A 17,363-nucleotide genomic window follows, 5' to 3' on the forward strand; every position below is an offset into this window, starting at 1 on the left:
TAGAATCTTTTGAGGTCAGTTAGATCTATTAGGGTGACATAAGATCTTTTCAAGATAAGATTAGTATCTTTTAAGATAAGATGGATCTATGAGTGTAGGATATATTTTTTTTAAGATGAGATGGATTTTGTTAGGCTAGATACTTTAATGAGGAATAATCTAGTTTGTCTAGATATAAGTATTTTTTTCTATATGTATATGCACATGTAATTGTGGACATTACTCCACAAATCATCACACTCAATCAAAGATCCAAATCAGACAAGTATCATAAGAACAAACACTCAAGCGTACAAATACCTATAAAAATAGTTTTATTTCCGTTCCTAAGAGTAGGTCTCCCATTCCTAAAGGTCACTTTAGGCACATGATTTCAAAGTGTGAAATCCACTTTTGTCTTTAGAGAGAAAAGGTAAGAATAATCAGAGTAAAGCGGAAATAGATGAGAAAAGATTAAGAAAAGTTTAGAAAAGAATCAGAGTAGCAAAGGTAAGTAGATAATGGTTGTTTGGTTCTATCTAGGTTTCGTCCTACAGTCAACATTCCTCTGATACCACTTCTGTCACACCCGGGTTTTAGGGGCACCAAGACCCGGGCGCGAACATAATCACCAGGTGTGCTGGGACCAAGTCTCACACATATGATGAATCATGGCACAGGATCGAATGTCACAACTTTACTATATAATAGGAGTTCTATACAAAATAAATAAATAATTACATTATAAGGAGACAACGGTCCAACAACCCAAAGTTGACTGGGAGACGATGGCCTAGACCTCTCACGAACACATCGCAGCATCCTCCATGCGCCTCATCCTGCGGTACCTGTTCTTGACCTGTGGGGGGGGGGTGTGAGACAGCAAGAGTGAGCTCACATACGTTCATCGCTCAACAAGTTGTTGGGAATAATGTGCATGAACTCGCCAAAGGTGGGAGCTCACGTGAAGTGTAAGGCTTACCAAAGAGGATGGTTAGAGCTGAGCATTGCTTTTAAAGTTGGTCAAAATTTTATTAGCAGTTACTAAGTATAAGTAAATACCAACCCAATTAAGTAGTAAAACAAAAGTAACAACATCACCTGCGATGCAATGCATATGACAAATTGAATTTAGTTCCATAAATTAATCATGTGAGGGTCCGAGCTGCTCATGACCGTGAGCACGGCTAGTATACCAGTTTTACACTCTGCAGAGGTTGCGCATCTTTACCCACAAGTCATGTTACCCATCTGCCAAGGGATCGCAACTTCCCATACACCTCTACCGAGGAGGCGAGGCAGGGTAACACTACGAGGCCTTTACAAGTTCCACTAGCTTCAGAAAACCCGCTACAGTTTATAGGAAGCTCCAATGCAGGATTCTTGCCTGACCGCCATCGCAACAAAATCAACCAAGGACCTCCCTACACTGACCACTCCCCTACTGCCCTTGCCCCTTTCGGGTAAGGTAGTCCTCCACTAGCTTTCCTAATTAATCAGCCAAGGGCGTCCATAAACCCTTGTGGTAGCACTGTTTTCCCGGGTGGTCGCTCCATGTTCCAATTAACATAATGATCTTATCATGAATATTGATAATAAACAGATAATAAAAGTATAATCGTGAACAATGTATCTTCATACCCAAAACCACATATAGCACTAGCAAGTACTACCCAAAAAGTTCAGTGGTAAACAAGGTATAAAGATAGACAAACTAGGGTAACCTATTGGGTCCCATCAAAATTAACCTATGCAGATCATTATGATTAATCAGAACATGGCTAGGTAAAAAGAAGTGATCAAGGGCACAACTTGCCTTCAATGAGTTCCTGCTCAGCTACTTCTACTTGTTGAACCTCAGATTCCACAGTGGCTTGCTCGTCTACTCGCATCAACACAATACATACATAGCATAACATAAATTAACATCACATCAAACATGTAAATAAAATATACAGTAAAAATCTACACATTAAAATGAGATCATAGGAATTGGAATCACTAAATTTGGAGTTATAGATTTCAAGTTATGAATTTCCTAAGGTTTAATGTGATTAAAATAGGATTAGATGAGAAATTAATTTTCTTACTGTTTTCATGTCAAAACAGAGACACTAAATGATAGAGAATAAAATTACAAAATTTTAGGAACTGGAATGGTTCAATTTGGAGTTAACATGAATTTTCTAGAGATTATACAAATTCTGGCATTTAATTAATACTAAAAATCCATTTTTAAATTCATTTCTCTGGTTTTATTTGTTCTCTGGACTAGGCGTCAATTTCTGGAAAAGTCAGGGATTCTGGCGTAAGTTTTCCAAGACTCAGAGAATAGAGTCCATGGACCGCGAGTTCTAAATTCTAAAAGCATGGGGTTTCTTTTGTAAAGCGTACCCGCGAAGGGGTATCGTGATATCCCCACCGTCCGATCGACCACTGGCGACCCAGATTAGGCGCACAATCATAACATACTAGGGCGCGATCCGAACCGCCAGATAGGATATCAACGGTCGGATACCAATCGAAACCGAACGCGCCCAGAACCGACCATCGCCCGATCAACGGCCAGAATTGCCTAGAACGAAACGATACCCTCCTTCTAATCGTGCCCGCTCATTCTGGATCCGATGGCACGGAAGCCGTCTTCACCTAGTCGCCAGGCTCACCGGCGACCCAGCCTTCCGGTGCGTTGGCGCCATGGGCGGCTCCCCCAAATCCTCGGTACCGCGCACAAAACACTGATTCGAAGGGGTGCTACACGATGCCCTACGACTGACGAGTGCAACGAACGATCACGTACCTCCCAATTCGCCGCAGCCGATCCCGACCACGACGAGCGGCGGGTTGGTGGGGTTTGCTGGGTTCCGTCGAGAAATTCCCGACACCAACGACACCGCCGATGCTTGCTTCCACTCTAGAAACGGTCGGCGGATCATGCGCTCCCCGCTGAGCCTCACTGACCGAGACTCACACCTTCGAGCGCGCGAATCCGTGAATGTGCACTCTCGCTCCGCTCGTCTCGACGGCGTAACCACACCTAGGTTTCGGTTGTTGTGGTATGGCGAGTAAGGGAAAAAGTCAACCCGACGCGCCGTTTTTATGGCCCGAGGAGTCACGGCTTTATCCCAAGGCGCGCGGTCTCCGTCTCCCGCTTCCCAGGCCGCACCGAACGGAGCTGCCCAACCGAACGCCTGCGAGAGGGGGAAGACCCATCTGACCAGCGGGGCCACGGTTCAGAGGAAGGGGACGGCATATCTGACACCCAGGGCCCACATGACGGTGAGTGGCCAAGCGCACGCGAGTAACTGCCAAGAGGGGTCAACTGGGCCAAAAGTGGCCAAGCGTTGCGGTTTCGCTGGTGGGCCGCGCGGAACGGGAAAAACGTTATGGGCCAAAAGTGAGGCAGTCGACCTAAGTGCTCTTTTATTCTTTTTCTTTTTATCTTTTCTTCCTATTTGCTTCATTTCTAAGTTTGGTTTGAATATGAACTTTGAATTCAAACATTGTGCAAATTTTTATCCTCCAACCATATTGTGAAATGAAAATACAAATTTTGTAAATATTAGTATATTATTTATATTTTTGTATTATTCCTCTTCTTCTCATTTTTGAGAACCCTATTTTTAGTTTAGGGTTTGACTTAACTTCTAGTATTTATTATCTTATCACCTTTATTATTTTATTAATGCACAAACATAACTCCAATATGATGCACTTCCTTTTATTTTAGTGTCATTGGTTAAATTTAATCACTCTTAATTTTATGTATGCTCTTTTCATGATGCAAATAAGGCACATACAATAGGGAATTCACTATTTATTCCTTGTAAACAATTTTGAGTGTTACATAAACCCTCAGCAACGAGGTCCTCCAGGTCATCCGTCGTGACTGTGGAGAAAGACCATGGGTCACGCGGTGGAATAATGGTCACCCGGTCGGCCATCACCAAGCAGAGGAGGTGGCGGCGGAAAGGACTGGGTGGGCGGATTCCTTTTCTCTAGCTAATCCCTCAGGTCGCGAAAACCTAAGATGGAGGCAAGTAGCAGAGCAAAGAACCGTCACCGGACTCTCCCCCGAGTATATAAAGACCCCGGCGAGACCCGTTCAACGCGCCGCCCGAACCCGCCGCGGGATTCAAAACTCAAAGCGAAATGGCCGTTCCTCGAACGGCTCGCGCACGCGCAACGACTGCCCCGCGAACCACTCGCTCCGTCGCATTAACTCCGTGGCAGGACAAGCGGCGCCTTTGGCAGGAGAAGCGAGCGACGCTTCGCCTTCGCCATAATGACCGTGTCAAAAAAGGTGCGCCACGTCATCTCGATTTCGTATTCTTTCCCTTTTTCCTCTTTCTCTCTCTTACCACAGGGACCGGGAAAGGGGGATACCCCGAAAGGGATCCTTCTCCGCGAGGGAAACGGGCCCCGAGCCCCCTACTGATCAGAGGTTCGAAGGCTAGCCCCTCGAAGGGGTTCAACAGCCGCCTTAGAGCGCTCGGGCTCCGCGCCCACTACTGGTCAGAGGTTCGAGGGTCGGCCCCTCGGAAGGGTTCAACGGCCGCCTCAGGCCACTCGGGCTCCGCGCCCACTACTGATCAGGGGTTCGAAGGCTGGCCCATGAAGGGTTCACAGCCGCCTCAGACACAGAGCGAGGGATGACCCTGGGTACGTTCGATACATAACCAAGGCTTGGGCTACGCTCTCGAGGTACCCTAGGACATTTCCGAGACCAGCGGGAACGATCTTGTAACGGAATCCCATCAGAGGGAGGCATCGAGCCCTCGGACCCTGTCAAAAGGGGACCGGGTCCGGCAGATCGCCCGCAGGTACTTTTGGAGCGCGCCTCCGGGCCTCTAGCCGACCCCTAACAAATGGGGCACAGGCGTCCACTCGGATTACCCATCAGCAGCTCGCTGGAGACACCATGTTCGGCGCCCTCCAAGGGCAACATGGCGCTTTCCCCCCTCCTCCTTGCGGAAAGGCGACACAGGGGCGTATGTAAAAAAGTCGAGTCTGTCCTTGACCGTCCTCTCGCCCTGTGCAGAGGCTCGGGGGCTGCTCTCGCAAAACCGGCTCCGGCCAAACCGTTGACAGCGTCAACATGCCAGCTCGAGAACTTGGGACCCGACCGTGCACCCGGGCTACGGCCAGCTCGCACGAGGGAACAACCAGACCAGCCAAAGTGTTGCGAAACGCACCAAGACCTCGAAGGAGTCAAACCACTCCTCCGAGGCCTCGGGGGCTACACCCACCGGAACAAAACGCAACAAGAAAGGCTGGTCCCCTTGCAAAAAAGTGCGACAAAAGCCTCCAAGCGAGTATTAACACTACCTTCGAGGCTCGGGGGCTACTGTCGGGGACCATAATTAGGGGTACCCTCAAGGCTCCTAATTCTCAGCTGGTAACCCCCATCAGCACAAAGCTGCAAAGGCCTGATGGGTGCGATTAAGTCAAGGATCGGTCCATTCGAGGGACGCGATCACGCCTCGCCCAAGCCCAGCCTCGGGCAAGGGCAGCCGACCCCGGAGGATCTATGTCTCGCCCGAGGACCCCCTCCAGCAACGGACACACCTTCGGCTCGCCCGAGGCCCAGTCTTCACCAAGAAGCAACCTAGGCCAAATCGCCACGCCAACCGACCAAATCGCAGGGGCATTTAATGCAAAGGTGGCCTGACACCTTTATCCTGACGCGCGCCCTCCGGTAGACAGAGCCGAAGTGACCGTAGTCACTTCGCCGCTCCACTGACTGGCCTGACAAGAGGACAGCGCCGCCTGCGCTGCTCTGACTGATGTGCCACTCGACAGAGTGAGGCTGACAACAGCCAAGTCCGTCCTCAGGCGCCATAGGAAACTCCGCTCCGCCCGACCCCAGGGCTCGGACTCGGGCTCAGCCCCGGAAGACGACGAACTCTGCTTCGCCCAACCCTAGGGCTCGGACTCGGGCTCAGCCCCAGAAGACGACGAACTCCGCTCCGCCCGACCCCAGGGCTCGGACTCGGGCTCAGCCCCGGAAGACGACGAACTCCGCTCCGCTCGACCCCAGGGCTCGGACTCGGGCTCAGCCCCGGAAGACGACGAACTCCGCCTCGCCCGACCCCAGGGCTCGGACTCGGGCTCAGCCCCGAAGGACGACGAACTCTGCTTCGCCCGACCCCAGGGCTCGGACTCAGCCCTGGCCTCAGCCGACGGTCTCCGCCTCGCCCGACCCAGGGGCTCGGACTCGACCTCGGCCTTGGAAGACATACTCGACCTCGACCTCGGAGGAGCCTCCACCTCGCCCAACCCAGGGCTCGGACCAACCACGTCAACAGGAGGCGCCATCATTACCCTGCCCCAAGCTGACTCAGGCTACGGGGAACAAGACCGACGTCTCATCTGGCCCGCTCCGCTATACGAGTAATGATGGCGCCCCGCACGCTCTATGAAGACGGCGGCTCTCAGCCCCCTTACGGAAGCAAGAGGACGTCAGCAAGGACTCGACAGCCCCGACAGCTGTCCTTCCGCCAGGCTCCGGCGCTCCTCCGACGGCCACGACATCACACGAACCGGGTGCCAAAACCTCTCCGGCTGCCACGATGACATGTACTTAGGGCACCAGCTCTCCTCCGCTAGACACGTTAGCACACTGCTACACCCCCCATTGTACACCTGGATCCTTTCCTTACGCCTATAAAAGGAAGGTCCAGGGCCCTCTTACAGAGGGTTGGCCGCGCGGGGAAGGACGGGACGGCGCTCGCGTGAGGCCGCTCCCTCCCTCCCGCGTGGACGCTTGTAACCCACTACTGCAAGCGCACCCGACCTGGGCGCGGGACAAACACGAAGGCCGCGAGATTTCACCTCTCACGCCTGTTTCCCTCCGGCTTCTTCCCCCCTTCGCGCTCTGTCTCGCGCCGACCTATCTGGGCTGGGGCACGTAGCGACAATTTACTCGTCTGTCCAGGGACCCCCCGGGTTCGAAACGCCGACAAGCCTAAGCTGGTCTAGGTCAGGTTTGGGATAAATTATAAAAAACATATAGGTTTTGTTGGCGCTTAGTTTTGTATATATATTTTGAAGAGGTTCCATGCTAGTCTTCAGAGCCTCCATGGCTTGATCGAGTACCTCATCCAGGATGTCATTGTTGGAACTCGCCTCTCACGGGCACTGTGCGGGGGTATTTATAGGTATCTGAGTGCCCAGCGTCTTGTGTTAAGGACGCATGTGCCCTCAGACACCTATTTTATCCCCAGAATATTCCCATAAAGCAGGGTTACAGACCGTAATTACAAGTATTCCTTTACAAGTTAGGCCCGTAATACAGAGGCGGCCACGCGGGGCCCGTTACAATGGGCCAGATCGCACGTGGGCCTTGGGACTGAACAAGGACGCGCCGTGGTAGGACGTCGCCGCAGGCCTTCGTCAAAGTGCCGAGTCCTGCGAAGGGTGTCCCTGCCCGCTTTGTCTCTGTCGGACCAGCGGCTGCAGCGAAGGCCTCGAGCGAAGGGTGGCGTCTTTGCCTTCGCCCCAACATTTGCCCTCCGAGGGACCAGTTCGACAAAGTCACCTGGTGCCGAAGACGTCGCTAGATGGCGGAGACGCTGCCCTCGCTCGAAGTGGTTCCGCGGGGGTTTTTGATGTGACCGTTGATGGACGGCGTACTGTTGGATTGCGGGTTTCCCGAAGCGTCGCGGCCTGTCGGATTGCGGGTTTCCCGAAGAGCCGCGCCCCGCCTATAAAAAGGGGGCGGGGGCGGCGCTTTTTGAACTCTGCCTTCCGCGCTCCGTAAAACCCTAGCCGCCCGCCGTCTTGCTGCTCCTTTTCCTCCGCTGCTCCCTTAGCTCACCGGCGTTCTGGCTCGAGTGAAGCAGACCGCCCGCCGCCGACGACGGTACGTAGCAATGCCATCCTCTTCTTCCTCCGCCGACGCCGCGTCGCCGGCCGCCGCCTCGTCTGAGGAGACGTTGAGTAACGTGGAGGTGGAGGAGTTGCGCGCCGGCGACTCTGTTGAATTTGGTGTGTCACGGATGACGTCAGCCCGTATTGAAGATATGCAGCGGTTGGGCTACTTTGGCGGCGGGGTCGCCCGTGCTCCGGGGACGGAGGAAGTCCCCGAGCCGGAGGGCGAGTTGGTTGTTTTCGAGGCGTTCTTCGTCGCCGGACTCCGCTTGCCTGCGCACCGTTTTGTCAGCGAAGTCCTGCGTAGATTCAGCGTTCAAATACATCAGCTGACACCGAACGCCATAGTGGCGCTGGCGAAGTATGTCTGTGCGACGACTTCGTACGGCGAACAGCCGTCAGTTGAAGTTTTTGCGAAGAATTATTGTTTGCATTGGCAGAAAAGGATGGTTGAGGACGGAGTTGCCCAGTTCGGGTCATGCACATTCACGCCGAAGACCGGCAAGACCACAATGCCAGTAGTGGAGTTGGTCCCGTGCGCCCGCAACAAGTGGGGCAATTGGAATGAATTTTGGTTTTATGTTGCTGAGGCTACTGTCGAAGGCCATGAAGGGCTCCCCGTGTCCTTAATGTGCTCTCACTATTACTCTGCGTATCCACCTTATGAAGTGGCAGAAGAGGATGCAGACGAAGGGGCCCTTCGGTGCGCCGCTGGTCAGAGCAGTGGTCGAGATTTAGTTGAAGAGTTCGTGGCGTACGGGGTCTGGCCCTTGGCGCACGGCTGGGCGCTGGGCGAAGTATGCCCTCGCCAGATGCCCTTTCACGGAGGAAGGGTGGTGCGAAGTCCTGCCTTCGCACTGAATTTGCGAAACCGTGACCCGGCCGCCTTTGTGCGTGATGCGGAGGACTTGGCGGTGCGGCTCGTGGGGCGTTACGTGCCGAGGACGGAAGGCCAGCGCAGCTTTGACATCCGCGGGTCAAATGAACGTTTGAACAGGGTCTTCGAATTAAATCAACTGACGTACGACGGTTACCCTGGTCAAGACGAAGCGGACCGCCGTGGGAAGAAGCCGGCGGTGGAGACTGGAGGCGACCCTGCGCTGGTGGCCGCCGCCTCCTCGAAAAAGAGAAAATTAGGTACTGCGATGGGAAGACTTGGGGTGTCTGATAGTTTCGCTAGAGATTTAATGAGGACGTGTGCGGCCCCGGGGGAGAGGATGTCTTCGCCCGAGCTCCGGGAGTCTTCGGCTCGGATGCTGAGGGTTACCGGGGGTTGTTGGCCTAAAAACATTCCTATCCCCTGCGCGGCTGAGGAGGACTGTTTTACATCTCGTATGGTTCATCGGTGGAAAGTTTTTCCTTATGGGCGAAATATCGGTCATGTTGTGTGGGCAGTGATGGACAAAGATCGCCAAGGCGCGGCGCGAAAACGCCAGGCGACTGTGAGGGTTCACGAAGCCCGGCCGAAAAGGCAGCGGGGAACGGCGAAGGCTGAGGCCTCCGGCGGAGGCAAGCCGCCGCTGCCGACGAAGGTGGGCGCCTCCGCGCCTGGCAAGGCGCCGGAGACGACGGTGGGCGCCGGAGGCCCCAAGCTGTCGAAGGTGGTGCCGTCTGTCAGCGGGGTGGCGGAGGCTGCGAAGGCGGCCCGATCGCTACCGCCGCCTGGCAAACGCGTTGCCGACTTCGGCACCGAGATTGATGTGGAGGATTATCTTGGGGGTAAGTCTATATGAATATATATATACCTTTTTTTTAATTTGTTGACGCGTTGTAGGGTCGGACGAGGGCCCGCTTGCTCTAGTTGTGCCTGGCGCGGCGATCGCGACGGCTGCGCCAGCGCCAAAGGTGGGGGGAGAGACCCTTGGCGCTGGAGGCGAGGTGTCTGCCCTCGCGCTGGTCAGAGACGAGGCGGGCGTGGCGACCCGTCGGCTGAAGGGAGCGACGGAGGCGCTGAGTCGAGCGACGGAGGCGCTGAGTCAGGTCCGCCGAGCTATACATTTTTTTTAACACAACGACCTTACGTGTGTTCTGCAGGTGGCTGACTTCACCAGCCGCACTGCGTCGGGGGCCCTTACGGCAGCGTTGTCTGCCGAGGTCGAGAGACTTCGGACGCAACATGCGGACGCTGTCCGTGAGAAGTCGGCCTCCGACAGCAAGTGCCGCAAACTGGCGGAGAAGGTGGCCGCCCTTGAGAAGGAGAAGGCTGACCTCCGGCGCCAGCTGGCGGGGGAGAGGAGGGAGGCCAACGAAGCCATCGCCAAAGAGCAGGCTGCGCAGGCGGAGGCCAAGCTGGCGCGGGCGGAAGGCAATATCGCCAAGGAGCTCGCCGGAGAGCTGCAGCGGCGGCTTACTGCCCAGGAGAGCCGCGCGGAGGGGGCCGAGGCCGCGATGCGAGCGGAGGCCGAACGGACGCGCACGCAGCTCATGACTTCATATCGCGAGCTGGGTGTGCGGACGGGTGACTTCGAGGTGCCGGAGCGAGAGGCCGGGCTTCGCTGTCTGGAATGGGTGCAGGAGGAACTGCAGGAGCTCCCCACTGTCTTGGCGGGGTTGATGGCGTTCACCTCCCTGGTCACCTGCGAGGCAGCGATGAACGCGCTCTCTCGCGAAGGCTGCCGGCACTTTGAGGCCCTCGACCAGGTGGATGAGGATTTTGGGCGTGATATCTTTGAGGTCGAAGACCCCGTGGTGAAGGAATCCGCCGGGGCCCTCTATGACCGGATGTGGGGTTCGTACGGTCGTGAGGTGGTCCGGGCACGGGCCGAGGCTGCGAGGGCTCAGGTAACGTTGTTGTATGCCCGGCGTCTGCTGGATGCGGTCTGTGCGTGTGTTTGCTGAGTTTTTGTGCGTTTTGTTTTAGGCGGAGCGCGGCGAGCGGGTGGACGACTTCGGGGCGCTGAACAGCGCGCTGCCTGAGCCGGAGACGACCCCTGCGGAGGCCGCGACTGGAGTCGCCCCGGGACTGACCCCGGAGACTGCGGAAGATGCACCGGGCGCTCCTGCATCTGCCGCGGCCGGCGAAGACCTTCCCCCAAAGGTGGCCGAAGGCGCGCCAGATGCCCCCGCAGCTGCTGTGCCGAGCGCTGAAGATCCAGCAGAGGCAGCGGCGGAGGCTCCCGCCGCGGCCGGGCCTTCGCAGGTGGCATAGGTGGTGTTTAGGGTTGAGGGATTTTTGGATGTTGTACTGAATTTTGGTTGCTGCGCAGGTTCAAGATTTTGGGCCTGCGCACGCAACCGCTACCACTGAGTTTTTGGCGGCTTCGACCGCGGAAGATGGAAATGAATGTGGTGGGTCTGTTTCTGAGTTTTTTGATGTTACTGACTCTGGGAGCTCGGTTGAATGGACTGAGGAGTCGTCGGAGGAGGACTTGGATTATTTTGCGGCCTTGGACGTGGCTGCGGCGGAGGCTGCACCACATGCTGCGGACGCGCCAGGCGTGCCCGGTCCTAGCACCGGGCACCGACGACGAAGGGCGGTTGCAAAGCGTAGGATTAGTGCGGAGGAAGGGGCTCGGCTTCGCGTTAGTAGGGCTGGCCGGCAGGAGCTGCTGTCTTTGCCGGCCGCCCCGGGTGTAGGGGAAGGGGAGCTGCGAAGCCTTTTTGCGGGTGAGGAGCTTAGGATAATGTTATTTAATTATAGAGAGATGGGGATTATTCCTAAGGTTGAGCCGATGTAGGGTGTGGTGCCCTCGCTTGTGTATGTGTAAAGGCTTGTAAAATGGAGTTGTGTGCCCTCGCGTGCCTGTGCCTGCGAGGGCGCTGTGTACTTTGTCTGGTGTGATTGATTGATTGGTCTTGCTGTCGTTTCTGCTTTTTGTTATACTGTGCTGGCTGCGCCCTTAGGCGGCTCCTGCGATAGACTTCGGATTTTTGCGCGTTTGTGCTTGGTCCGGCTGCACCTTTTAGGCGACTTCTGCGCGGATAGTCTTCGCGATGGACTTCGGATTTTTGCGCACTTGTTGTGCTAAGTCCGGCTGCACCCTTAGGCGACTTCTGCGCGGATAGTCTTCGCGATAGACTTCGGATTTTTGCGCACTTGTTGTGCTAAGTCCGGCTGCACCCTTAGGCGACTTCTGCGCGGATAGTCTTCGCGATAGACTTCGGATTTTTGCGCACTTGTTGTGCTAAGTCCGGCTGCACCCTTAGGCGACTTCTGCGCGGATAGTCTTCGCGATAGACTTCGGATTTTTGCGCACTTGTTGTGCTAAGTCCGGCTGCACCCTTAGGCGACTTCTGCGCGGATAGTCTTCGCGATAGACTTCGGATTTTTGCGCACTTGTTGTGCTAAGTCCGGCTGCACCCTTAGGCGACTTCTGCGCGGATAGTCTTCACGATAGACTTCGGTTTTTTGCGCACTTGTTGTGCTAGTCCGGCTGCACCCTTAGGCGACTTCTGCGCGGATAGTCTTCGCGATAGACTTCGGTTTTTTGCGCACTTGTTGTGCTAGTCCGGCTGCACCCTTAGGCGACTTCTGCGCGGATAGGTCGCACGCGAGGGTGGCTAGCGCTTAGCCTCGCGGTGACTTCGAATTGGTCGAATGCCGAAGACCGTTGTTGCGGTCTTTTTTCGACACATGCTTTTGCGGGGGATTTTTCTCACATATATTACATGGCTCCGCCTCGTTAAAAACCTCACCCCCCGGGAGGAAAAGAGTGCGGGCCGGTACAAGATTGTTTGCGGCGAATTACAAGGGCGAAATCGGCCCTAAATGGGTCAAACAAAAAATTTGCGAAGGTTGTCGACGTTCCAGGAGTGCTCTAGGTCCTCGCCGTTTGGCGTTGTGAGCCTGTAAGCACTGGGGGAAGCTTTTGACTTGACTATGAAGGGGCCCTCCCACTTGGGCTCCAATTTGCCCTTGGACTCCGTCCGAGCTGTTCGGATGAGTACGAGGTCCCCCTCGCTGAACTCCCTCGGGATGACTGCACGGTCGCGCCATGCTTTGGTCTGGGCCTGATATTTGTTCAGGGCCTGTAAGGCGAAGACCCGGTCTCCGTCAATGAGATCTTTTGAAGTTGGCTCATCCACGTCGGGGACGGCTGACGGAACTGTACGCGGGGACCCATGCTTTATTTCTTGCGGGGTCATTGCCTCCGATCCGTATAGAAGGCGGAAAGGAGTGAACCCGGTCGCTCTGCACTCGGTTGTGTTTAGCGCCCAGACTGCCTCTGGTAATAAATCGGTCCACCTGCCTTTTCTTTCATCGAGGAGCATCTTTTTGACAGCTGTGAATATTTTCCCATTGGCGCGCTCCACGACCCCGTTGGACTGCGGATGATAGACTGAAGCGAAGGCAAGCTTGGTGCCGATGGAAAAACAAAAATCCTTGAAATCTTGGCTGTCAAACTGTTTGCCGTTGTCGACTGTTAGCTCGGACGGTACTCCGAAGCGGCAAACGATGTTCTGCCAGAAGAATTTTTGGGCAGTCTTTGATGTGATTGTGGAAACAGCCCTCGCTTCAATCCATTTAGTGAAGTATTCGACAGCTACGAAGGCGAACTTAAGGTTCCCCTGAGCGGTGGGCAGGGGCCCGACGATGTCCAGGCCCCAGCGCTGGAGAGGCCATGTATGGGCAATCAGCTTTGTATATTGCGAGGGGTTGCTTGACCGAGGGGAGAACTTCTGGCAGGCTTCGCAGGACCTCGTGACCCGATTTGCGGCGCAGATCATTGCGGGCCAGTAAAACCCTTGACGGATCACCTTGGCGGCCAGGGCCCTTGGCCCTGCGTGCGAGCCGCACGTGCCACTGTGGACTTCGCGTAGGATCTGCATGCCTTCGGTTTCGGTGACGCATTTGAGCATTGGCAGACTGACCCCTTTTTTGTACAGTTGGCCCTCGATCAGAGCGAAGTCCCGGCTTCGGTGTCTGAGGCGCTTTGCCTCACTGACGTCGGCTGGATGATAGTACCCCTGCAGGAACAGGGTTATTGGTGCCCTCCAGTCTTCTGTCATGATTAGGTTGACTATACGGTGGCCTTCGCTATCATTAGTTATCTGGAGCCCTTCGGGGCTCCGGACAGCTGGGGTACCGATGGTGTGGAAAAACACGTCGGAGGGCAGGGGCTCGCCCCTGGCGGCGGCCTTGGCTAAGGCATCGGCCTCCTCGTTCTTGGCCCTATCCACATGCTGCAGGGTGAATCCCTTGAATTGTCTCTCGAGACTTCGGATAGCCGCGAGGTATTGCATGAGGGCGGGGTCTTTTGCTGCATAGTCTTTCTCGACCTGACCGGCAACTATCTTGGAGTCTGTTTTGATGATACATGTGGTGACTCCGAGGGCCCTTAGCTTGCGGAGGCCGAGGATGACTGCTTCATACTCTGCTATGTTGTTTGTGCATTTGTCGGATTCCAGAGCGAAGCTGAGGCGTGCTGCATATCTGTGTTTGACTCCGGCTGGCGAGGTGACAACTGCAGCGACGCCTGCCCCCGCATGACACCATGCACCGTCGCAATGGATGGTCCAGACCTTTTCTGTGGATGGGTCCGGTTGCGTTACTGGCCCAGTCCAGTCGACGACGAAGTCTGCCAGGACTTGCGACTTGATAGCTGTTCTGGGCTCGAAGCAGATGTGGTAGCCGGAGAGTTCGGCTGCCCACTTGGCAATCCTCACTGATGCCTCCGGGTTCCTGAATAGTTCGCCGAGCCCCCTGTCTGAGGTGACTCGGACCTTGAATGCTTCAAAATAATGACGCAGCTTGCGCGAGGACATAACAACTGCGTAGGCTATCTTCTCCAGCTCTGTCATGTTGCATTTGGACGGTGTCAGGACTTCGGAGACATAGTAGACAGGGCACTGTCTGACTGCGCCCTCGACTGTCTGCTCCTGTACCAGTGCCGCGCTGACTGCGTGCGGCGAAGCCGCGACATAGAGCAATAAGGGGAGCGAGGAGTCGGGGCTCGTGAGGATGGCCAGCTCCGACAGGTACTGTTTTAGTGAGGCGAAGGCCGCTGCTTGCTCCGGTCCCCAAGTGAAGTCCTTCGCTCCGCGGAGTGTTTTGAGGAAGGGGAGACTTCGCTCGGCGGACCTGGAGATGAATCTGTTGAGAGCTGCCATCCTGCCTGTCAGGCGCTGGACGTCCCTGGCGGACTGCGGAGGCGACATATCGACGATGGCCTGGATCTTGGTTGGGTTGGCCTCGATGCCGCGGCGGGACACCAGGTAGCCCAATATCTTGCCCTGGCGAACACCGAAAACGCACTTTTCCGGGTTTAGGCGGAGTCGTGCATCTCGCATGTTCGCGAATGTCTCTGCTAGGTCGGCGAGATGGTCCTCCTTATTCTTGCTGGCGACGACGATGTCGTCCACATATGTGAATATGTTTCTGCCGACCTGCCCCTCGAGCACTATTTTGGTGAGTCTGGAAAAGGTGGATCCGGCATTCTTGAGACCCTCCGGCATTCTGACAAAGCAATAAGTGCCGAAGGGTGTTATAAAGCTGGTGCTAGCCTTGTCTTCCTCCTTCATGTATATCTGGTGATAGCCGGAGAAGCAGTCGAGGAGGGACATGACCTCGCATCCGGCCGCGCTATCGACTATTTTGTCGATCCGCGGCAACGGGAAATTGTCCTTTGGGCAGGCCTTATTGAGACTGGTGAAGTCTATGCACATGCGCCATTTTCCGCTTTTTTTCTGCACCATCACGACATTGGAGAGCCACGTGGGGTAAGCCACTGGCTCGATGAATTTAGCCTCCAGGAGGCGATGCACCTCCGCCTTGGCGGCCTCTGTCTTTTCGTCTGACATTTTGCGAAGCTTCTGCTTTTTGGGTCGCACCGAAGGGTCAATGCCCAAGCTGTGCTCAATTATGGCTCGGCTGACTCCGACCAGATCGAGGGCAGACCAGGCGAAGACATCTTTATTCTTGGCCAGGCAGCAGAGAAGTTTCTCTTCTTCAAGTGAGGTGAGGTCTTCGCTGATAGTTACTGTCTGCTTGGGTGTGGCCTGATCGAGGGGGACAGTCTTGGTCCCGTCTTGGCACTGCAACTGCGCCTTGTCGTGCTGCTTGTCGGTTGGGCTGGCTGGCGCAGGGACCTCGCGCTGGGTCGAGAGACAGTGTACGTTTCTCTGACCGGGCACGAAGTCCCGCTCAATGTTGCGCGCCGTCTGCTGGTTGCCGTAGACTGTGATGGCGCCTAGCGGGCCTGGTATCTTCATACATAGGTACAACCCGTGGATGGCAGCTTCGAACTTGTTGATGGAGCCCCGGCCCATGATGGCGTTGTATGGATATACCATGTCGACAATGTCGAAGGTTACTTGCTCACTTCGGGCATTGGGCGCTACACCGAAGGAGAGGGGCAACTCTATCTTGCCAACTGGAAAGGTGCCCTTGCCGCCGAAACCATACAACGGGTTGTCCGAAGGCTTCAGCAAGTTGTGGCTTATACCCATGCGGTCGAAGGCGTGGAGGAAGATGATGTCCGCCTGACTGCCGTTGTCGACTAGGACTTTGTGTAAGTCCCAGCCTGCCACGCTGCAATTGATGACCATAGCGTCGATGTGGGGGGCGCTGCGCAGGTCGACGTCTCGTGCGTCGAAGGTTAGCGGTATGTGGGACCACTTCGTCTGCACGACTGGGCCAGTGACGGCGACATGGTTGATGCTGCGGTAGTGGTCCCGCTTCTGCCGCTTGGTGTCGAAGTCAGTGCTAGACCCCCCTGTTATCATGTGAATGACTCCGCGATATGGTTGATCGGCGAAGTCTTCCTGCTTTGGGGCATGGGGGATGTTCTGATGTTGCTGGTGTGGTGGTGGGGGTGGAGGAGGTACGATTTGTACTTCCTGATGGTGTTGGTAAGCGTGGTGCGGTGGATGCGGAGCGGGAGCGTGAATATATGGTGGAGGGGGTGGCTGGTAATTATGCGCGACAATTCTGGGATTGTCGGCAGGCTGCGCCCGCGCCATTCTGTCTCTGGTGGCCTTCGTCTCGGGGCAGTCTTTGGTCTGGTGGGCGCAGTCTTCGCCGTGGAAAAGGCAATAGAATCGGCGCGGCGGCTGTTGCGCCCGCCCTCGACCCCTGCCGCGAGTTCCGTTTCCGCGGCCCTGAGGGGGATATTCCTGGCGGCGAGGGGGATCAGCAGCAGGCTGTTGGTTGACGATGTTGTGCACTTGCTGTTGACTGCGGCCATCTCGACCGGAGTCTGGTTGCGGAGCCCTCGTCCAGGTGCGGCTGGACTGCGGGGCATCTTTGGGCTTCCGCTGCGACTCAACCTTGCGCTGGTGGAGCTCTTCGGATTTGGCATATTTTTCGAAGAGCTGATATAGCTCCTGCAAGCTCTTTGGTGGATCTCTGATACAATGGCTGTAGAGGACGCCAGCCCGAAGGCCATTGATGGCGTAGTGGATAGCGATCTGATCGTCGACAGAGGGCAGCTGCGACTTGAGTGTTAAGAACTTGCGGTAATACTCACGCAGAGTCTCTTTTTCCAGCTGTTTGCAAAGCGAGAGCTCGGCCAAAGCGTCGGTGTCTGGACGGTAGCCTTGGAAGTTGAGGAGGAACTTGTCCCTGAGACTTC

Source organism: Zea mays, chromosome 6 (assembly GCF_902167145.1).
Source record: "Zea mays cultivar B73 chromosome 6, Zm-B73-REFERENCE-NAM-5.0, whole genome shotgun sequence".
Taxonomy (NCBI): Eukaryota; Viridiplantae; Streptophyta; class Magnoliopsida; order Poales; family Poaceae; genus Zea; species Zea mays.